Source organism: Cavia porcellus, unplaced genomic scaffold, assembly GCF_034190915.1.
Source record: "Cavia porcellus strain 051 isolate PalLab524CR breed Dunkin Hartley unplaced genomic scaffold, mCavPor4.1 scaffold_26, whole genome shotgun sequence".
Lineage (NCBI taxonomy): Eukaryota > Metazoa > Chordata > Mammalia > Rodentia > Caviidae > Cavia > Cavia porcellus.
Window position 1 is genome coordinate 41,283,787 of NW_026947509.1, and position 20,542 is coordinate 41,304,328.

The following is a 20,542-nucleotide window of genomic DNA, read 5'->3' on the forward strand; positions in this document are numbered from 1 at the left end:
AGAGGAAGGAGACTGAACTGAATGTTTTCATCAGGATGCCACACCCACAATAACTAACCTGCTCCCATAGTGACAGCAGTTATCCATTATTATTTTACCCACAGCCTTCATAACTTAATCACCACTTGGAGTCTACCTCTCAAGCTAGGGAGCAGGTGCAGTGAGGCCCTGGATTCCATCTCCAGAGCTAAAAATGAAAAAGGTAAAAATATTTATTGCATTGGGAATTAGGTTTCCAGCATCTGAACTCCTGAGGTAACATTGAAAGCTTGGGAAATTCACAATAAAGATAATATAATACATCCACAAAAGAGTTTTTGCAATTTGAAGCTAGGTGTTGTACCACACATCTGTAATCTCAGCACTCAGGAGGCTAAAGCAGGAGAATCACTGCAAGTTCAAGGCCAGCCTGAACTGCATAGAAAAATTATGTCTCAAAAAGAAAAGAAAAACAAACAAAACCCTTTCTCACTGCCGCTCTCAAGGTCTGGAAGCCACCACATCATATAAGCTACAGAATATTAGAGCAAACAGTTCCCAAATATCACACCTGCCACACCTTACACTAGCAGAATGTTCAGTGTATAACCTTTCTGTACCCATAAATTAGACAGGTGAACATAGTTTTCTGCTCGTTCATTATTTGGTAGGCTAAAGAAATGGTTCCCCAAAGATAGCTGGACCTGTAACGTTACCTTATTTGGAAAAAGGATCTTTGTAGTTGTGACTGATTAAATTAAGGATCCTGAGATGAGACATTATCCTGGGTTATCCAGACAGCCCCTTAATGCCATGAGAAGTGTCCTTACAAGGAACACAGAGACACGTGATGCAAAAGAGAAGGCCAGAGTGATCAGAAAGACGGATTATAGAGAGATGCTACCACAAGCCAAGCAATGCTTGAAACTGTCAGAAGTTTGGAAGAGGTCAATAATGGACCCTCCCCTTAGAGTAAGTAAGCCACAGTCCTGCTGAAAACTTTATCTGGCCCAGGAAGCTGACCTGCAGGCTTTGTCTGCTAGAGCTATAAGGAATGGGCTCTTGTTTTAAATCACCAGGATTATGATCAACTAATAACAGCAGCTGCAGGAAAACTAATGCTCAGCAGTGAGAAACTGAGTTTTCACCAACTTGGCTGAATCCACCATACTTTTGTCTTCCGAATCTTTTATAAATACATTGACTTGGTTGCAGCTACATTAAATCTAGAGTCCTAGGAATAAGAGTCTAGAAAAGACGCGAATTTTACTTTCTAGCCTTCGATTATCAGGAGGGCATAGAATGAGGGTAGGATGAACTGTGGAACTGTGTACCATATCTATTACATTTTTGTCTTCAGAGAAGCACAACGTAATGAAACACCAAGAGGGTGTTTCACTCCAGTCTGAACTGTCTTGTCTGAGTATTTGTTTTGCTAAAAACCCTGTCACAATCTAGCAGTGCCCACCTGCTCCCTGATATGTGCTGCCTGCTCCTAGGGCCTTCCAGGAGCACATTTTCACGGTTGTGGTCCTTGGACTCTGGAGATGCTCTGGTCACAGACATAAGCACCTTCAGGGGTTCCTCAGGGAAGGCCCATTGTCCCACTACTACACTTCACCGTATACCTCTCACAGCATGGTCAACATCATGGGGTGTTCAGAAGATTCAAAATACCTAAACAGCATTTCTCAAGAACTTTTAATATGTAGCTTCTAAGGAAGTAAATTAACTCCCTTACTAGTTTTACAATAACCTGAGCTAATACAGTTCAAGTACTTGAGAGTCTAATCCCTCAAGACATACAGTTGTATTGCTCTAAAACAATTTTTAAAGTTACCCACTTTTAAATTATGCTGTGATAATAACAAATGACCATTTGGCCAAGTATGGTGGTACATGCTCGTAATCCTACCACTTGGGAAACCGGGGCAGAAGGATAACCATTATTTTAAGGCCAGCCTGAAAGACAGCAAAACCTTACCTCAAAAGAAACAAAAAATGAACTGGTTGTGGTGGCGTACTCCTGTAATCCTAGCACTTGGGAGACTGAGGTACTGCACTTAGGATCACTGCAAGTTCGAGGCCAGCCTGGGGTACAAAGTGAGCCTAAGGCTAGCCTGACCTGCATAGCGAGACCCTGTCTCAAAAATCAAAAAAAAAAAAAAGATTAGCTGTGACTCAAGGCCCAGTACTGATGATGTTTGCCAGGTGCTTATTCCAAGGTTGAAATCCATATGATGGTGAACTTAATGGCACAGATAGTTGAGGTGATCACAGAGACTGCCTGGGCATGTATAGACATTAATGATTTGGGTTCACTAAACTTTTCAAAAGTATTGAAATACAGTTCATATACTTTCATTAATCCATTAAAAGAAAAGAAAAATTCATAAGAATGCATTCAGAAGACAGTGGAACTGTACTAGACTTTATTTTTTAAATCAGTCTGTACCTTTGGCATTAGAATACCTAAATTCTAAACCCAGAAATTTCTCTTCAGACAATTTATCCTACATGTATACACATATTTTTGAAATAATTATAAATAAGGTTACTCACTGCAACATCGTGTGTCATAGCAAAAATGTGAAAAAACAATGCAAAGCATTGGAAGACAGGTTTAAATGATTTTGCTACAACAGTATATTAGAACAATATAAAGTTTTAAAAAGATTTAAAAATCTCTCTCTGGCTGGACATCGTGATGTACTCCTGTAATCTCAACCTTTGAAGACTGAGCCAGAAAGATCGCCACACGTTCTAGGCCAGCCAGGACTACATAGCGAAGTCAAGGCCTGCCTGAATGACATGGCAAGATCCTCAAAAAACCAAAAGCTAAAAGTCTTTCTCTAGACTCATTATAGAAAAATCTGCAAGGAAATATTTCTGGAATTTTGTATGGTACAACCACATGTTCTTTGTTGTTGCTGCATGCTACATATGTGAGCTACATACACATGTGCATATATGGAGAGGATGTGCTGATGAATGAAGAGGGGATGAGGGAGACTGCTCACAACACATCTTGAAATACACATGTCAGTGTTTCCTATTCAGAAGTTTTAAAAATCTTTGTACTTCAGAATATCTTGAATGTAGACTGCACCAAGGCCTAACTTTCATAATATTATCTTGCACAGAGAGGCATTTACATCCGGAAGATTCAGTTGCAGATAGTAAACCTGAATTGAAAGATGTTTTATTAATGTATGAAGGAAAAATAGTATCTTATAACTTAATAAATATAGGATAGTGGGGTTTTCTTTGGTTTTTGATGTTGTTGTTATTTTGTACTAGGAATTGAGTTCACAAACTCAATGCTGGCCAGGCAGGCACTGTGTCATTGAACTATTATCCCTGGTCCTATAGGTTATTTACTAAGATTTTTAGTTTCTCTGATGTATTTGAGATGCAGTGAGTTACTAATACTGATACTCCTCTTGTCCTAGGGTACCTTGTTTTTAGTGTGATCCTATCGTCAGTGTTCACCATTCATTCGACAGGTATTATTTACATACTGCACATGTAAGTCTCTGTGCCATGGACTATTAAAGATCAAAAAAATGTTTCTAATCTTCTTTATTACCCCATTCATGAACTCCTGACTTACAGGGAAAGGCTGCAGATAGATTGGGCAGCAGGTATACCAGTGATTATAAGAACTATGCAGCTGGTGCTAGTAACATCTGCAGAGTACTTCATAAATCCTGGACGTTGTGTCATTGAGTGCTATCTTTATTTTTACATATATATCTTCAATTTTTTTTTTTTTTTGATACCGGGGATCGAACTTACAACCTCACGCTTGCCAGGCAAGCGCTTATGCTGCTAAGCTAAATCCCCAGCCACATCAGTATTTTTTTAAAAAGAAGTTTTTCGTTTTTGTTTTTTGGTATCGGCAGTTGAACTCGGGACCTTGTGTTTGCCAAGCAGGTACTGTGCTGCTGTGTTTCGTACCCAGCCCAATAGTTACCTTTTGAAAAAAATGAGACCTTTCCTCATCATAGTTTTTAAATTACGGCAAAACACTTGCAATACAAAAGTTACCATCTTAACCGTTTTTACACTGTTCATTGTTAAGTATGTTTACATTGTCATATAATTCACCTCCATAAATCTTGTCTTGTAAAACTGAAATTCTGTCCCTGTTCAACAGCTCCCCACTGCTTCCTACTCCCCATTCCTGGCATCCACTCTTCTGCTTTTTGTTCTGTGAATTTCACTATTCTTGAGTATCTCACATAAGTGGAACCATGCAATGTTTCACTATTAGACTGCTTTACATAGCACTATAGTATGTATCATCATGTCACATTGTAAAGTGAAGCCAGTCACAGAAGATTAAATACTGCACCGTTTCTCTAATGAGAGACCCAAAATATGAATAATTTAAAGAGCAAAATAAAATGGCATGGTAAGAAATGGAGGTGACTGCAAAGATGGGAACAGTAGTTGGGGAAGGAGGGAGAGTAGAGGACAGAAGGGGGCAGTGAGAATGATCAGGGCGGCATGTGTACCAGGCCCCACTGTGTTGCAGACATATACCAATACAAAATTTGGAGAAATGGAAAAGCCTTGAACTAAAGGAACTAAAGCCAGGAATATGGGCATTTAAAAAGTAAGACTCAATAAGTAGTACAGTAACTAAGAAATATTAAGTCAGAGAAGACAGAATTTCTGTAACTTCTCCTGAAGGGAAAATTAGAATCTAAATGGACTAACAAAAAAGCACTAAAGATAGAGGTAGATTTAAAGTTGCAGTTTAATATTTATATACCTCACAAAAAGGGTTTAAATGTTGATCTTTAGAGAGCATTATACACCCTAACCTACAAAACAGTTGCAGCATTATGTTTTAAATAAATGTCAATGGCTTTTCCAGTGTTGAAAATTCATTCTGGGCTAAAGTGTAGCTCAGTGGTAGAGTGCATGCCTAGAATGTATGAAGAGGCGCAAGGTTCAATCTCCAGTAATGATCATTACAACAATAATAATCATTTATTTCTGTAACCAGTAAAGGACTTCCAGGTACCATTTGGGTTAGAATGTTTCTTCTAAACTATTCCTAAATGTTTGCTTTTAAAAAGCTGAATGTTACTTATATATATCTGTGTCAAGTGTTATGTGGGCATTAGTAGATTTTCTCATGTATTTGTCAGCTTTTGCTGATATTGTTATTTCAACAGGCCACACCTAAGGTCAGCAGCATTAGTAGTAAGCGCTGAGTTTTAGGATCATAGGTTTTCATTCAGATTAGCTACATTTTGGCTGATCTAGACTGACTCAGCGGCAGGCTATAGGGCCAATTTAGATCTTCTCAGGGGCACAGATTCCAGAGGGCAACATCTAATCATAAGGAGGGCCAACCCAATTATCTACACATTTTAGATTTCCTCTCACTGACTTTTGGCAACTTCCAATTGAATCTGACCAGGCTCATCAAAAATGTGGCTACATTTCTATTACAGGGCAGTCAGGAGCAAAAAAAAAAGTTAGCTTGTAAATTTGAAAAGTGTGCACACATACTCAGGTGCATATGCATACAAGTGGTACTAGATATACAGATGCTAACAGATGACTTTAAGCAGCTATCTCTTTTGATGCTATAAATTCATTTATTTTTAAAGTGAAAGCAGTTAAATGTAAAAATTTACATGTAGATATACTCACAACAGTATAGTGAGAAATATTTGTTCTCTGTGCTAACTTTTATTCTTTTAGTTACACAGTTTTTGGTTTTATTTTATGTTGTGTTAAAGGCACCACAGAGTTCGACTAAAAATAGAACTTCCTGCATATGCCAGAATTCCTCCAGTGCTCCTGAGGAGGACATGTGGGTACCTCTGAGACAGGTTGACAGAAAGTAATGTGTGTGGGAGAATGAAGAGACAAACAGGCTGATGGGAAGAGGGAGGTGACCGGGGAAGTGTCTGGGCTGGACAGTGATAATGCAATAGCAGTCACTCTAAACTCCTTGACCTCACAGAGGCCTTCGAATGTTGTGACTTTACCTCCATACCTTCACTAGCTAAAGGGTGTAACCAAATTCGGATAATTTTGGAGAAAATAATGATTATCTGACAAAGAAAGTTTGTTTTAATATCCTTTAATATCCATAGAAGGACAGATGTGCAGGTATAATAGGAACCTTTTAAAAAATACCAAATAAAGTTACAGTAAATGGTTTGAGGATGAGAGGAAACAATGTGGAACTGTAAGAAGCAAACAAATGAATTTTCAGTGGTTTTAGAAATGATTTTAGGATCATTTTCTGAATTTATTTCACCAAGCCCTGCCTGGTTTAAACTTAAAGCATATTTTCTTCCAGCCTGTTTCCCACCCAGGGGATTGAACCCAGGGCCTTCCCACTGAGCTATATCCCCAGGCCTTTTATATCTATTTTTAAATGTTGACACAGGTCTTGCTAAGATTCTAAGTTTTCCTTCGCTGGGCTCCAACTCATGATCTTTTTGCCTCACTCTCCCAGAGTGCTGGGTTCACAGGTGAGCACCACTCCACCAGCTTTCTCTCCTCTCTCTGACTGCCTCTTCATCTGCTCTCGTCCTGCCATAGGTTCATGCCCTTGTTAATGTGACCTTTGCTACTGGTTGATGTCTGCTGCGCTAACACTAGAAAAAGAATATAGACAGCCCATTTGTTTGCCTGCTTTTAAAAAATACTTTTCTCTTGGCAATAGCATTGGACACCTTAACCAACTAAGTGTAACTAAAAAAGTAATCATTGGTGATTCAATATATTGTTTTTTAAATTGTGGGTAAATCCCCAAACTCTGTTCAAGATAAAATAATTACATTTGCTGTGTAGAAAAACAACCCTGTGTATATTTCAGTTGCATACGATCACAGTTAAATCTTTAGAACTTAATAGTGAAAAAGGGAACTCTTGTTTTCCCCTATGGGGATAGTGATACCGTTATGAAAAGTAGTGAAATAGTTCCCACCAGATTCAGAATAGTGACTATTCCTGTAGAGAAGAAGGCTTTAAAGAGCAGGTAGGAGGGTTTTAGGAGCTTGGATCTTTTTATTTCTTTGTCTACGTTGGTAGGTACATGAGTGTTTTCACCGTAATAATTTACTAACCTATACATTTATATTTTTGTGTGTGTATATCTTATCATTTTAAAAAAATCTAAAAGGAAAAATGATAGGAAAAATGAGAAAGCTGAAGAAACAGAAAAATATAAGAAAGATCATTAGAAATTTAATTTTAAAACTAATCGTTTTTCTCAAAGCATGTATCTTCTCTAGAAGAGTGAACAAAAGTTAACTGTCATAATTAAAACAACATAAAGTTAGGGAGAATTAGTTAATCAAATTATGGGAATAATTTATATTTTGTTGTTTAGTCAACAAATGATGGGAGTGTGTGATTTTAACTGGTTGGGTTTTTTTTTTTTTTTTTTTGGTACCAGGGATTGAACTCACGACCTCGTGCTTGCCCAGCAGGTGCTTATGCCACTGAACTAAATCCTCATCCCAATTTTAACTGTTTATAGTAAAATTATTTTGTAATTTCATGAAAATGAAAGTCTTCAGTATGCTTTTTGGATTTAGAAGCATCATTTATAGACTAGATAAGAAAATTGACTAGAGGTGTTTGAGTCACACACTGGTTTCATTATTATGAGTTTGTGAATTTTTATTTGCTTTTGTTTTTAACATAATATTGCATTAATTAATATTTTTTCTCATTGTTAATATAGTGTTGGTTGTAATTTTTATTTTTTAATTTTTTTTTTTTTTTTTTGTCTTTTTTGAGATGGGGTCTTGCTTTGCAGTTCAGGCTGGCCTTGAGCTCACTTTGTAGCCCAGGCTGATCTGGAACTCGAAACCATCCTTCCACCTCAGCTTCCCAAGTGCTGGAATTATAGGTGTGAGTCACCACACCTGGCTGGTTGTAATTTTCTTACTTGATTAGATTATTGATACTTTTTAGACCATGTTAATTATTTTCAAAATTTGCTGTATGAGTAACAAATTCCTTTTTTTACCCTATCTAAAATATACAAATTAACAGAACAGAGGCAATAAAGGCCCGGCAGACATTATAGCAAAAATATTTGGGGAGCATATTTAATAGTGTTTCCTTTTACTTCAAAGGATTTTTTAAAATTTAGAATAATCTACAGGTTAATTATAATGATAGTTACTGAAATTTTTATCTACTTAGAATGTGACTTTTGTACTTAAGGATCTTATTCCAATTATATATAATTAACTTTTTTTTTTTTTTTTTTTGTCTTTTTCTTTTTTATCGGTACCAGGGATTGAACTCACGACTGCCTGCTTGCAAGGCAGGCGCTTATGCCACTGAACTAAACCACCAGCCCCAATTATTTTTATTTTTATATTTAATAAAAAAAATAAAATGCTGAAAATTGGTCTCTTCTGATTATAATACTTCTATTAAATACATTGTAAAAGAATTGAAATTATGAATATTTAATGAGCCTAAAAGTTATAGAGGATAGGCACTGAGTGTCTGACTTTTTTCTTCTAATATTTTTCATTTTTTGGCTTAATCTCATATTAGTTCCCTTTCTCTCCCCCAGTATTCTACTTGTTCTATTTACCAATCAGGCATAAAACACCTTGATTCAATTAGCAGTGTGGTTTTTGTTTATTGTTGTTATTTGTTTTCCATAAACAGTTGCTCAAGATAATTAACATGTATAAACTGGTCTTACATGTTCAGTATTAAAAACAAATGAGTAAAATCTGAGTTCTCTTGGTTTGTAAAAGTACTCTAAACACAATAATCCGATTGTAAGTACTGTATAATTGTCATTTCAAAACTGAATTGTTTATTTCTTATAAAATATTTACCACCAACCTACGTAATGTGGCACAGAAATGGTATTTTAGCAATCGGGATTGTTTTGTGAAGGAATTTGTTGAACTTGCACAGTAATTGTTTTGACTCTTAAAATGTTTTTTCTCTGCTTTTATGAAAAGAACATTGCTTTAAAAAAAAGAGCGGGGGGGTGGGGCTCTAATTTGCCTTTCTACACGTAGTGATGAAAGACTAAGATCTGGCGTAACCACCACTGTGTTTTATGTAAACTTTCATTGGGCTCACTGCACATGTAACAATGTTGTTCTTTCTTTGACACAAACCCAGACACAGTTCATCGTAGAAAGGAAGCAGACAGCATGCCTCCAGCCCGGCCGGCCTGGCTCCAGGCTCTGTAAACAGAAACATCCCGGCTCCCGCCGGCAGACAGCGGCTCCCTGTCTGTCCGATTGCTTTCGGAACCCTGCTTGGTCAAGCCCAGCAGCTGTGCAAGCTGCCACAGGGGAGTTTGTATGCAGCCCCTGGTTTAGCCGAGAAAACTAATGAAGGAAAAGCAGGTTTAGTGGAGCTAAGGGAACAAGAGGGTTCTGGCCCAGCAGAGACAGTGCATCATCACATGCAAGACAGTAAAAGGGTTTCTTTTAAAAAGCAAACAAACAAAAAATGTTAGAAGTTTTCTAAGTAAAGGCTCCTTTTATTGCACATACATATTGAACACTGAAATACTTTTCCTGGCAGCTTTTCATATGCCCTATGTAACACAACTTGGACAGTTTCTAATTTGAAATGTTCAACATTAGTATAGCATTTAACATGTTTAAAAATACATTTTAGCACTTTTTTCATCCTCTCCATTATACGCATTATCATTATCACCATAATTTGGGTTTGTTTTGTTTTTTGTTTTGAGACAGAATCTTGCTTTTTAGTGCAGACTAGCTTCAAACATTCCGCAGTCCTCCTGCATTAGTCTCCCAACCACTGGCTTTACAGGGATGTGCCACCACATCGGGCTTCCACTATGTGAATTTATAGGGGACTTGCTCAGTGGCATAAGCGCCTGCCTAGGAAGCATGAGGTAGTGAGTTCAATCCCCACTACCAAAAAAAAAAAAAAAAGAATTGGACTATGTGAATTAATAATTAATAATTCATGTTTTAGATTTTGACTGAATGTAAAAGTTATATAATGTTTTCTTTTGTAAACTTAAGACTGCTGAGCCTTCCAAATACAGTAGACAATTTATACACTGCAAAATCAGAAGAACCTGAGTCCTCTAGTACATGATCTTCACTTCATTTTTTATAGCTTACTGCATTTTAATAGCAAACTTGGAGGAACAGCACAAAAGCAGCCATTAAAAACATGAAGAATTTGCATGTAGATGACTCAGAAGTGTTGTGTCTGAACAGGCGAATCTGAAATGTAATAAAAATGCTTCAAATGCCATAGAGCTGTTGCCAAGAAATTCATGTTGTTTTTAACTCTAAATCGTAGCACTGTCCAGAAATTTTAATAGGTTTATTTGTAATTGTTGTAAAATTGTATCATTGAATTTATTCACTGAAACATTTTGACATGTGGCAATGCTTATTTCCTCACATTTATATTGAAAATTCATATACAAGTAGAAAAACTGCCAATATGGTACCTAAATCCTGCCTTATTTTCCCATTAGCAATAATATGTTTAAGTACCTTTGGTCCAAAAAGAAAAATATGTAATATTGAGAACTACCAGTAACAGGAATAAGAGAAATTTTTTTTCCTGACGCTGAGTCCTTAGAGCTCCAGCATCCCTAGAAATTTCATTGTTTTAAGAATGAATATTTTGTATCATAGTAGAATTCTTAAGCATGTCCACAAACAAGTGGCTTGCTAACCACATGTTGTGTGACATAATTATTACACATTTGCATGGAGACCATTCTTAGAAGGCCACCCAGGCAGATTTGTCTCTCCTTGCAGAGGGTATTCATACCTTTTTTGAAGTCCTAAACAGTAGTTTCTCACACCAGACTCTGGGGAAGTTTGCAAATGAGAAATTAAGTAGGCTTCTTTTATAAGAGTACATATTCCCAGGCTTACTGATGAAGTTTTTCATCTGTCCTGTAGAAGGCGACTGTATCAGCAGCTTTTGTAGCCATATGCTTAGTGTGTGCTTTATCACCAGCTGATTTTACACACTGTGCTCTGTTTGAGCTGTCATATACAGACCTCTTTATTCCTGTGTTTTCTTTTTCATTTTTATCGGTACCAGGGATCGAACTCACGACTGCCTGCTTGCAAGGCAGGCGCTTATGCCGCTGAGCTAAATCCCCAGCCCCGTATTCCTGTGTTTTCTTTAGCTGAAGCTTGGCAAGGTAACAGTGGTGTTGGCATTCTATAACTAATTTATTTTCTAGATTTAAAAAAAGATCCCAAATCATGCATGGTAGGGCAGGTCTATATCCAAGCTACTCCAGAGACTGACATGGGAATTCCTTGAGCCTCAGAATCCATATCAGTTTTGGGCAGCATAGCAAAACCCCATCTCAAAAACAGGATTAGGAGAAGGAATTATGTAATTTGTCCACAGGACTAAAATTTATGAGCAAAGCTGCTGTTACCTACAATATTTTGATAGTGTACTGTTAGATCAATAGTAGAATACTTACTTTCTGACAACTAATTTTCTTTCTTTCTTTTTTTTTTTTTTGCATAAATGTTCCTTATGTAGACAACTAATTTTCTAACAACTAATTGTTTATGAGACTGTAAACTGCAGTTTAATTTTTTGTTTGTTTTTTTGGTATTAGGAACTGAACTCATGATCTTGCACTTGCTAACCAGGCACTTGTGCCATTGAGCTAGAGTCCCAGTCCTGTAGTTCAATTTTGAGGTTAAATCACTGTCCCTCCACATTGTTCTTCTTTGATACACTGCCTCAAGAATTTTCCTACCAAGGTGTCATTAGATTTCCCATCACTGGGACACAATGCCCAGTTCCCCCAGTGTAAAGGAGGGGAAGGTTCAATTTGGCTCCTAGTTGCAGGGTATCTAATCCATGATCAGCTGGCTGCAATGCAGAAGCATCGTGGCAGAAGACAGTGGCAAAGCAAAGGTGCTTATTAGTTGCTGGTGGGCTGTGGCCAGAAGCCATGTGCAGTCTCCAGAGCCACAATTCTGTGTCCCTGACACTCAGGAGTATGCTTTGTGAAGCCCCTAAGTGGCTCCTAGCCAGTCACGATGATGTGATCAAACTTGTCCACACCACAGATATCTTAGGTTAGATAACTATCCCAAAGTATTACAGACTAACCGGCCTAAAGGTCTAGAGGCTAGGAGGCTAGCAAGGAATCAATCCTTGCTTGGCCTTGCTTGGCTGCTAGGAGGCACCCATAGCATGGTGCTGCCAGATCCCAGAGTCCAGCAAAGACCTACTTGTTGATTTTCAAATGGCCAAGTGAGTGGTGGCAGCAGTGCAGCCCAGCCATTCTACTGAAGCCCCCCTAAGAGTGAGGTGAGCCTTGGGGACATACCTGGTCATGGTGGATGCTACAGGATCTTTGTATGAATACTTACATGGTTTTTAGGGAAGTCCTTTAAGCTTTTGAGTCTGTTTTCTCATGCTTTACATTCATTTATCATAAGTTAGGCTATTTTTAAAGCCCATACTAGATTATATAAATTAGGCAAGCGTTAAGGCAAGCTTACTGAAAATACCAAAAAGAGATAACAAAGGTTGAAATGGGAAAATTGGAAATTGGGCACAATGATTTTTTAAAACCCTAGCTTGGGAGTCACTAACACGCAGAGAATCATTGTGGACCATTTGATATTCAGAGGGATAATTCCCAGTTTGTATTTACTCTAAAATATTTAGAAAATCAGAAAAAATGTACATTGTGTTTTAAAGAACATTTTATGTTGCATAATGGCTCGAGTTAAAAAAAAAGAATTTAAATGCCAGGTATTTGCCTTGTTTTCAACTTCAACTTTCCTGTGCAAATGAGGAAGACAAATTAGTTTGGGATAATTAAAGAAGACAAGGAGTTCTGTTGTGTCATGTTGAGATATCTCTAAAATATTCAAAGAAAAATACAAAAAATACTTGTTTCAGAAACTGTATGGACCAAATGTGGTGGTGCATACCCATAATCTCACCACATTAGGAAGCTGGGGCAGGAGGATCACTGCAAGTTTAAGGCCAGTTCAACTTTAAGGTCAGCCTGAACTGCATAGCAAAACCCTATGTCAAAAAGACCCCTCCCCAAATAAAACCTCTGTATTAATGTGAATTAGTATAATTATTTAATCTACATTATTTCAAGTATCATTCCAGCTGATATAGCCACCACGCTGGCTAGCCCCACATTTAAAGAGATTTTCGTAGTACACTTTTTTTCCTGCCCAGCTCAATAGTTGAGTCAAAGTGAAGCCAAGAACAAGATAGCTTGTTAAGAATTCTATAACCAGTTGTCTCAGTCACTTTCTCATTGTGGGGACAGAAAACCCAGCAACTTAAAAGGATGAATACTTAAAAGGTGAATACTCCTTATATTTAGTCTAAAAAATTATTCAACCTCATCAAGTAATAGGTCCTTACTATTAATTTATATTATCAATATTGGACTCTGCCTTGAGTTCTTTAAAGAATATCTTCACTTAGGCCATATGTAGAATGTAGGATCCACGTTTTCATCCTAGTAATATTTGTCACAGTTTGTCCATATCTGTCCTTGTTATGCTTTGGGGCTAGGATGTCTCCCGATGCCTCGGCTGTTTATAGAGATGGGTTTTGGATGTGATTGGATCCTGAGGGTACCATACTCATCAGTGAATCAATCCTTGCTTGGCCTTGCTTGGCTGCTAGGAGGTGGGCACTGGTTAGAAAAGGTACATCACTTGGGGTTTGCCTTCGAAGGAAGTGCCTCCCTGCTGGCTTCCTCTCCTTCTGGACTTCCTGGCTGCCACGAGGTAAGCACCTTGCCTCTGTCATACTTGTCTACCATGCTGCTTTCCAAATTAAACCTCTCCTCCTTTAAGTTGTGTGTATCAGGTATTTTGCTCCAGCAATGGGAAACCTGACAAATGCCAACCTGTGTGGGCGAAGATATCATTCAAGGTTGTCTCATGTCTTAAACCAAATCAAGCTAGCATTTACATTTCTCTGAAGCATGTTCGAAGCTTCTCAATGACCTATGCTTTTGGCTCAGCTATCAATTCTGAGGTTGGAGTTGCCACCTTAACTAGTTCAAGTTTTTTTTTCTTAGAAGTAGAATGTGTGATCTACAAAATCTATTATGTTCTACTGCAGAGCAAGATGGCTTTTTATTTAGATTGTTGTTAAACATTTTTTTTAGTTGATGTCCACAAATAATTTATTTTAGAGATAATTTTTGTTAATTTGTAACACAACTTTGCATGTTTCACAGAAGAAAACCTACTTGATTAAGTCAGACTTTTGTAATGTGGAGCAGTCTTACTAAAGTAATCAGAGTATAGCTAACTACTGAGCAGGCTGCTGTTTGACACACAGGAGGAGCGTTCCTTGGCTTATAGCTGCTGCATTCACTCCTCTAGAAATCTGTCTGCATGTTGTTGTGAGCTTCGGGATCAGCCCTAAACTACTCATGAAGAGCATCCCTGGCTTTTTGGTTGTATATAAGGCTTGTCTGTCTGCCTCTATGGTTTTTCAGAACCCACATTTCACAAAAACAGGTTAACTGTTGTTTAGAACAGCTTTTAAATAATTTCTTTCCCATTCCTTGGTTATGTCTTTAGTTAACTCTAAAGAAGTCATTTTAATCTGGGCATAGTCCAGGTAGGCTGAGGCAAGAGATTGCCATGAGTTTGAGGCCAGTCTGAACTACATAGCAAGACCTGTCTCCAAAAAATCATTTCATTATCCTGATGTAGATGATTTTTCAAAATATATGTAACCTAGTAAATTTGGATTATTATGTGTCTGCTTTATTTCTTAAAAAAAGGAATAAGGAGAGTTCAGAGGATGCTGGCTTATCTTTTTGGTAAATCTCAAATCATTTAATATAAATTAGGATTAAAAACTGACACTATAAGTAAATTTTTTGTTTTTTGTTTGTTTGGGACAAGATCTCAGTATGTAGTCCAGGCTGGCCTGTAACTCACAGCAGTCCTCCTGCCTTAGCCTCCTGAGTATTGTGATTAGGGGCATGTGCCACCACACTTGGCATAAGTAAATTTTATGTATCAGCTGACCAACAATTCTAAACTTGGACCTTTATAATAGCTGAAACCCCTCAAATAAAGATGCTGGAAGGTAATTCCTCATGAATAGCACAGAAGAAATATTCTGTAGCCAGCTGATAAAGGAGCATAGCTCATATATGAAAGCTGGTATTACAGTGTAGATTCCTAAAGTATAGGGCGTAAGTTGTTTGGTTAGTGAGTTTTCCTCTACTTAAGGATAATTCACATTTATTTTTTTAAATTTAGACTACATGTTTATACTATAATATAGTATCTGTAATCTAAATTAAATATATATCACCTAAATCTTTGCTGGTATTTTAATGTATTTGTTTCTGGTCTTTTTTCTGTGCATAAGCGTTTTATAGCAAAACATTACATATAAAACATAGACATTGAAAAAAATCATAGACGTTGGCCTAGGGTGTAGTTTAACAGAGTACGTGCTTAGGTTCTAGGTTCAGTCCCTAGCACTGAAAAGAGGGTGACATTGTGCTAAATGAAATAAGTAAAACATAAAAGGACAAATCTCATAGGATCCCATTTATAGGACACATACAGTATAGACATGTTAGTCAAACTGCCATCATGGTAACAAAATGCCCGAGCTATTTCACAATACTGAAGCTTCCGGTCCATAACCGGTTGCCTTCATTGCTTTGGAGCCTATAAGAAGCAGCATATCATGGAGCAGAAGGTGGTGAGCAGATCTGCTAGCCTCATGGCCCGACAGTGAGTGAGAGGAGGCCGGGCCCACAGGCATGCCCTGGGACCAGGCCTTTCACGTGCACATCTGATCTGAACAGTGCCTGCAGGTCTGCCCACGGTGAGCAGTTGGGGTCACCGCACTTGGTGACATTCTGTTTGAGCTGAAGAAAAAGTTTTGACAATAAGATAGTAGCAATGACTGTGCAACATAATGAAAAGAATTAGTACCACCCAATTGTCTACTTGCAAATGATTTAGAAGACTGATTTTTGTCATATATTTTCCACCACAACTTTTGAAACTTATGCAATATAGAGAAAATTGAATTGTATACTTTAAATTGGTGAGTTGCATAGAGTGTGAATTATATCTTAAGGTTGGTATAGGGCTGAGCATATAGCTCAGTGACACAAGCACCTGCCTGGCAAAGCCCAAGGTCATGACTTTGACTCCTGGTACTGCCTCCCCCGCAAGAAAAAATTGGATTAAAAATCAAACTATAGGACTAGGGATTTAGCTCAGCGGCGAAAGCCCTGCCAAACACAAGGTTGTGAATTCAATCCCCGGTACAAAATAAAATTTTATATATATATATATATATATATATATATATATATATATATATATATTATTTATTTCAGGTTGTTTACAGGAGATCTGTCTAAAGTATAGGAACCCAGAAAATTAATCAATAGCAGGGGGTTACATAAATAAACCTGTGCTTACATCAGATTAAATAAACTTTCAATCATCAAACATTACTGGAAGCAAAGTGCATTACTTTATAGCAACAAATACTCAGTTCAACAGAAAATAAAACTATTTCAGCTGGTTTTGGGTGGGACAAGCCTGTAATCAATCCTAGCACTCAGGAGGTTGTGGCAGAAGAATCACCTAGAGTTCAAGACTAGCACAGACCACACTTGTCTTTTTTTGTTTAACTACTTAAAATTTCTACACATTTAGTAATATAGTCTTAAAATGGATGAACCAAAACAAAAGAGGAAAGAGATAAATTCTTAATAATACTGGAAGATTTAAACATATCTTTTTTGTGAAATCAATGAAAGTCAATTTAGTGATCAGGTAGAAGATTTTTTAATTATTCAATGAAATATTCACAAGGCAAAAAAGTATAAGTAACATAAATTGTGTCTTTAAAGGTTCTTAATGATAATATGGCAGTCCTAAGTGAAAAGAAGATTATGAGATTGGATACAGTAATTCCAGTCTTACTTAACGTGCTGTATGTAGGTTGAGAAAGTGCACCACTTTATCTTTGGTTTTTCACAGTTTGATTTTAACGTATATAGGTAAGATTTTCTTTGCAGTTACCCTTTTGGGTGTTTGGTGTTGGATAATTGTGAATTGATTTCTCTCACCAGTTTTGGAAACATGCCTTAACTCTTAAGATTTATTGTACACTATTTCATATTTTTCTCCTACATGACTCTGGTGCTGTATAGGGTATATTAGGCCATTTTCAATTTTTTTTTCCCTCTTTCACTTTGTAATTTAGTATAGGTAGTTTCTGTTTATATGCATTCAGGTCCAATGATTCTTTTGTCAATTGTATCTTCCCTTCTAACAATTGCATCAGAAGACCTCCCTCAGTCTGTTATTGTATGTTTTATTTCCAGCTTTTCCACTTCATGCTATTCCCTCTCATCTCACATTGACCCTCTATTGAATTAATGTGACTCACTCTTTCACTGTATTCTTTAATGTATTTATCTTAGTTACTTTGAAGTCCCTGGTAATGTCACTGTCTGAGATGTTGCTGTGTCATTCCTGGGTCTGTTAACTATTTTCTGTCTTAATCATACACCTGTATTTTCTTGCTTCCTTACATGTCTTTTTATTTTTGGTTGAATACTGAACATTGCAGATAAAATCTGAGTGGAGTCTAAGGTAAATAATACTTATGTTGAGAAAAAGATTTGCTGTTTTTGTCAAGCTTTTAAAAAGGGGCAGATGAAAGGATACAATCTATATCTGAGCTGTGTCTGGGCTGTATTGTTGCCTTAGTTTGATCTGATATAGCATCAACTTCAGATGATTTGAGTGCAAAGTTTGGAATTTGGGTGCCTGGAGAATTTCTCTCAGCTCAGTGTTGCTCTCAGGATTTAGTAAACCTGTGCCATGGCATTTCAGGAAAAGCACTTTCAGCTCTTTTCTCAGCGCAGCCTTGCAGTGATTGTCTTAGTTCTCCTGCGCCTGGCCACAGACTTTAAGTTGCTGCATGCCTACATCTCAAGGTGTTTTCTTAGTTCTCCTGTTCTGCTCCATTCACAATTAACCGGCACCAGTGAACACAGCTCTTGGTGAAAGCCTGTTGAAAAAGCATTGGCTGGTAATTGTAAACTCTCTGTCTAGAGTTCCCAGATTCTCTGTATTTTCTTGCCAGTGTTATATTCAACCTTATATCTGCAGTGGTATTCTGTACCCAGTGCTTCACTGAAGATAAATGAAATGCATTTCTGGGCTGGGATTCCAAGATAAGGTGATACTGGGTAAGGTCCTGGGGAAGGGGGTGTGTCTTTTCCTGGTAGGGTATGGCCACCTTCCGTGTCTCACATGGTGGAAGAAAAGGAGCAGGAAGAAGGTTGGGAGGGAGGAAGAACCAGGGAGAAAACCCTCTTGGGTATCTCCATTTCTAAGGCAGCAGTCCTGTCATCCGGGCCCTTACCTTCTGCACCTAATCATCTCCCAGAGACCTTGGCCCCGAGAGGGTTGTGGCTTTAGTATATGAATGTTGGGAGAGCACACAATTCAGTCCTGGCACACAGTGTGATGAATAATAGCAGGAGAAAATGAGATGGGGGAATGAGTAGGTAATGGGAATACAATAACTTCCTGGGCAGTTTTTCTGTAAATCTATAACTAATATAATAAAATCTATCAAAAGTAATAGGCAAGATGAAATTGCAGAGTCAAATTCCAGAGTGATTTAATAATAGGCAAAATTTTCTTTGATATCTGCTGCTCTAACACAATGCTGAAGTGACAACAGGCTGTCTCAAAGTCACCATCATCGCCTGCCTGATAAACATGAGGTCATGAGTTCAATCCCTGGTACCCCCCCCCAAAAAAAAAGCCACCATCACTATGATCACTCTTGGTCTTTCTTTTCATTTCTTTTCTCCAAACTCCTCTATTTTATCTTTTTTTAATCTCTATTTTATCTTAAATAACACTTTCTTTTGTTACCTCCATGTTTCTTTTTTTCCTTCATTTTACATCTCTAACCTTTTTTTCTCTTTTGACCCTAATAAAATAAAATACGTTTTTTGCTGATATTTAAAGTAAAATACTATGCTTTTTGTTCTTTCTTTGAGAAATACCTAAACATTACATTTCTTTCCTTAAAATTTTGTTTCCAAAAGACAAAAACAAAATGCAATTTCCATTTATCCAGTTTCACTTTTTTTTTGGTGGTACTGGGGATCGAACTCGCGACTTCGCACTTGCCAAGCAGGCACTTATGCCGCTGAGCTAAATCCACAACCCCCAGTTTTACTTTCTGAAGTACCTGTGGTCAACTATGGCCCAGAAATATTAAATGGAAAATTTCAGAATAAACACTGTGCACCATTCCAAGTAGTGTAATGAGCTTTTACCTTCTGAAAATGTCTGGATTTATTTTCAAGTTATTTTGGGCCTATGGTTGGTTAATGTACAGCTGCAGAGCCTACAATTAATAAGAGCCAGCTGTGTAAGGTTCAGGGCTCCTACAGGGTTTGGGCACCATACACAAGGCATCTTGGAATGTATCCCCATGAATAAGGGCAGACTACTCCTTGCTAGTGTGTGTTAATGATAAATAAGCACATAAAATGTTGGTGCAAGCCATCACTTCCATGCACTTCCAAAACATTTTCATCAGCCCACAAGGGAAACTCAATATGCAATAAGTAGTCACTCGTTTTTCCCTCTTCCTGCTTCCCTAGCAATTCTTATTCTGCTTAGTGTCTCTATAGATTTGCCTGCTCTAAATGTTTTACATAAATAGTTATAGAATTTGTAACCTTAGCATATCACTTTTGTTTGTGATATACCACATTTTTTATCCATTTGTGAGTATATAGACATGAGTGTTGCTTCTACTTGTCATAGTGATGCTAAGAGCATTCATGTAAAAGTTCTTGTTCTCGCTCTTGTTTTCAGTTCCTTTGGGCATGTGCCTAGGAATATATTTCCAGATCTTAGGGAAATGGAATGTATTGCTGGACCTTATAAAAATTCTTTTCAACTTTTTGAGTGTCCCTCATTGTTTTCTACTGTCCCTGCATTCATATCCTATCCCCATCAGAAATATATGAAAGTTTGTTTCTCAGAATTCATGCTAATACTTTTTATTTTCTTCTTTTAAAGGAAAATCTTTACCATTCTCATATCTCATTGTAGTAAGATAAGTTTTTATATGTAGCTTTGCTGCGTATAGTTTATATGTTAAAAGTAGATACAATTACCAGTATGTTAAAATCTATAGCTAATAAATGTCCTACAAATTAAAAGTACTTCAGTGCTTCAACAGATTCTTGTATAAAAATATCATTTTGAAATTTTAATATGTAACTGGTTAATTTGTGTAAACTAAAGTCATTTAGAACAGACATACATATCACAGGCACTCTTCTATACACACTTCTTTCTTTATCATAGAAACTTCTAGTTTGAATACCATATGTAATTGTAATGTCTGAATTAAGAAAAATTTAAAATACAGTATGCTGAATTTCAACAAAATAGAATGATTAAATAAGGATATTAGTAGTCATCAAAGCATCACTTCTAGTCAGTATAACCAACATTACATAAATACC

General features: G+C 37.2%; 1 protein-coding gene across 1 annotated transcript in view; it reads left to right on the forward strand.

The window, feature by feature from the left end:
* Bmpr2 (bone morphogenetic protein receptor type 2) overlaps positions 1-20,542 on the forward strand; it is a 175,218-nt gene that overhangs the window by 122,548 nt on the left and 32,128 nt on the right. The gene's annotated exons all lie outside the window — the stretch shown is intronic.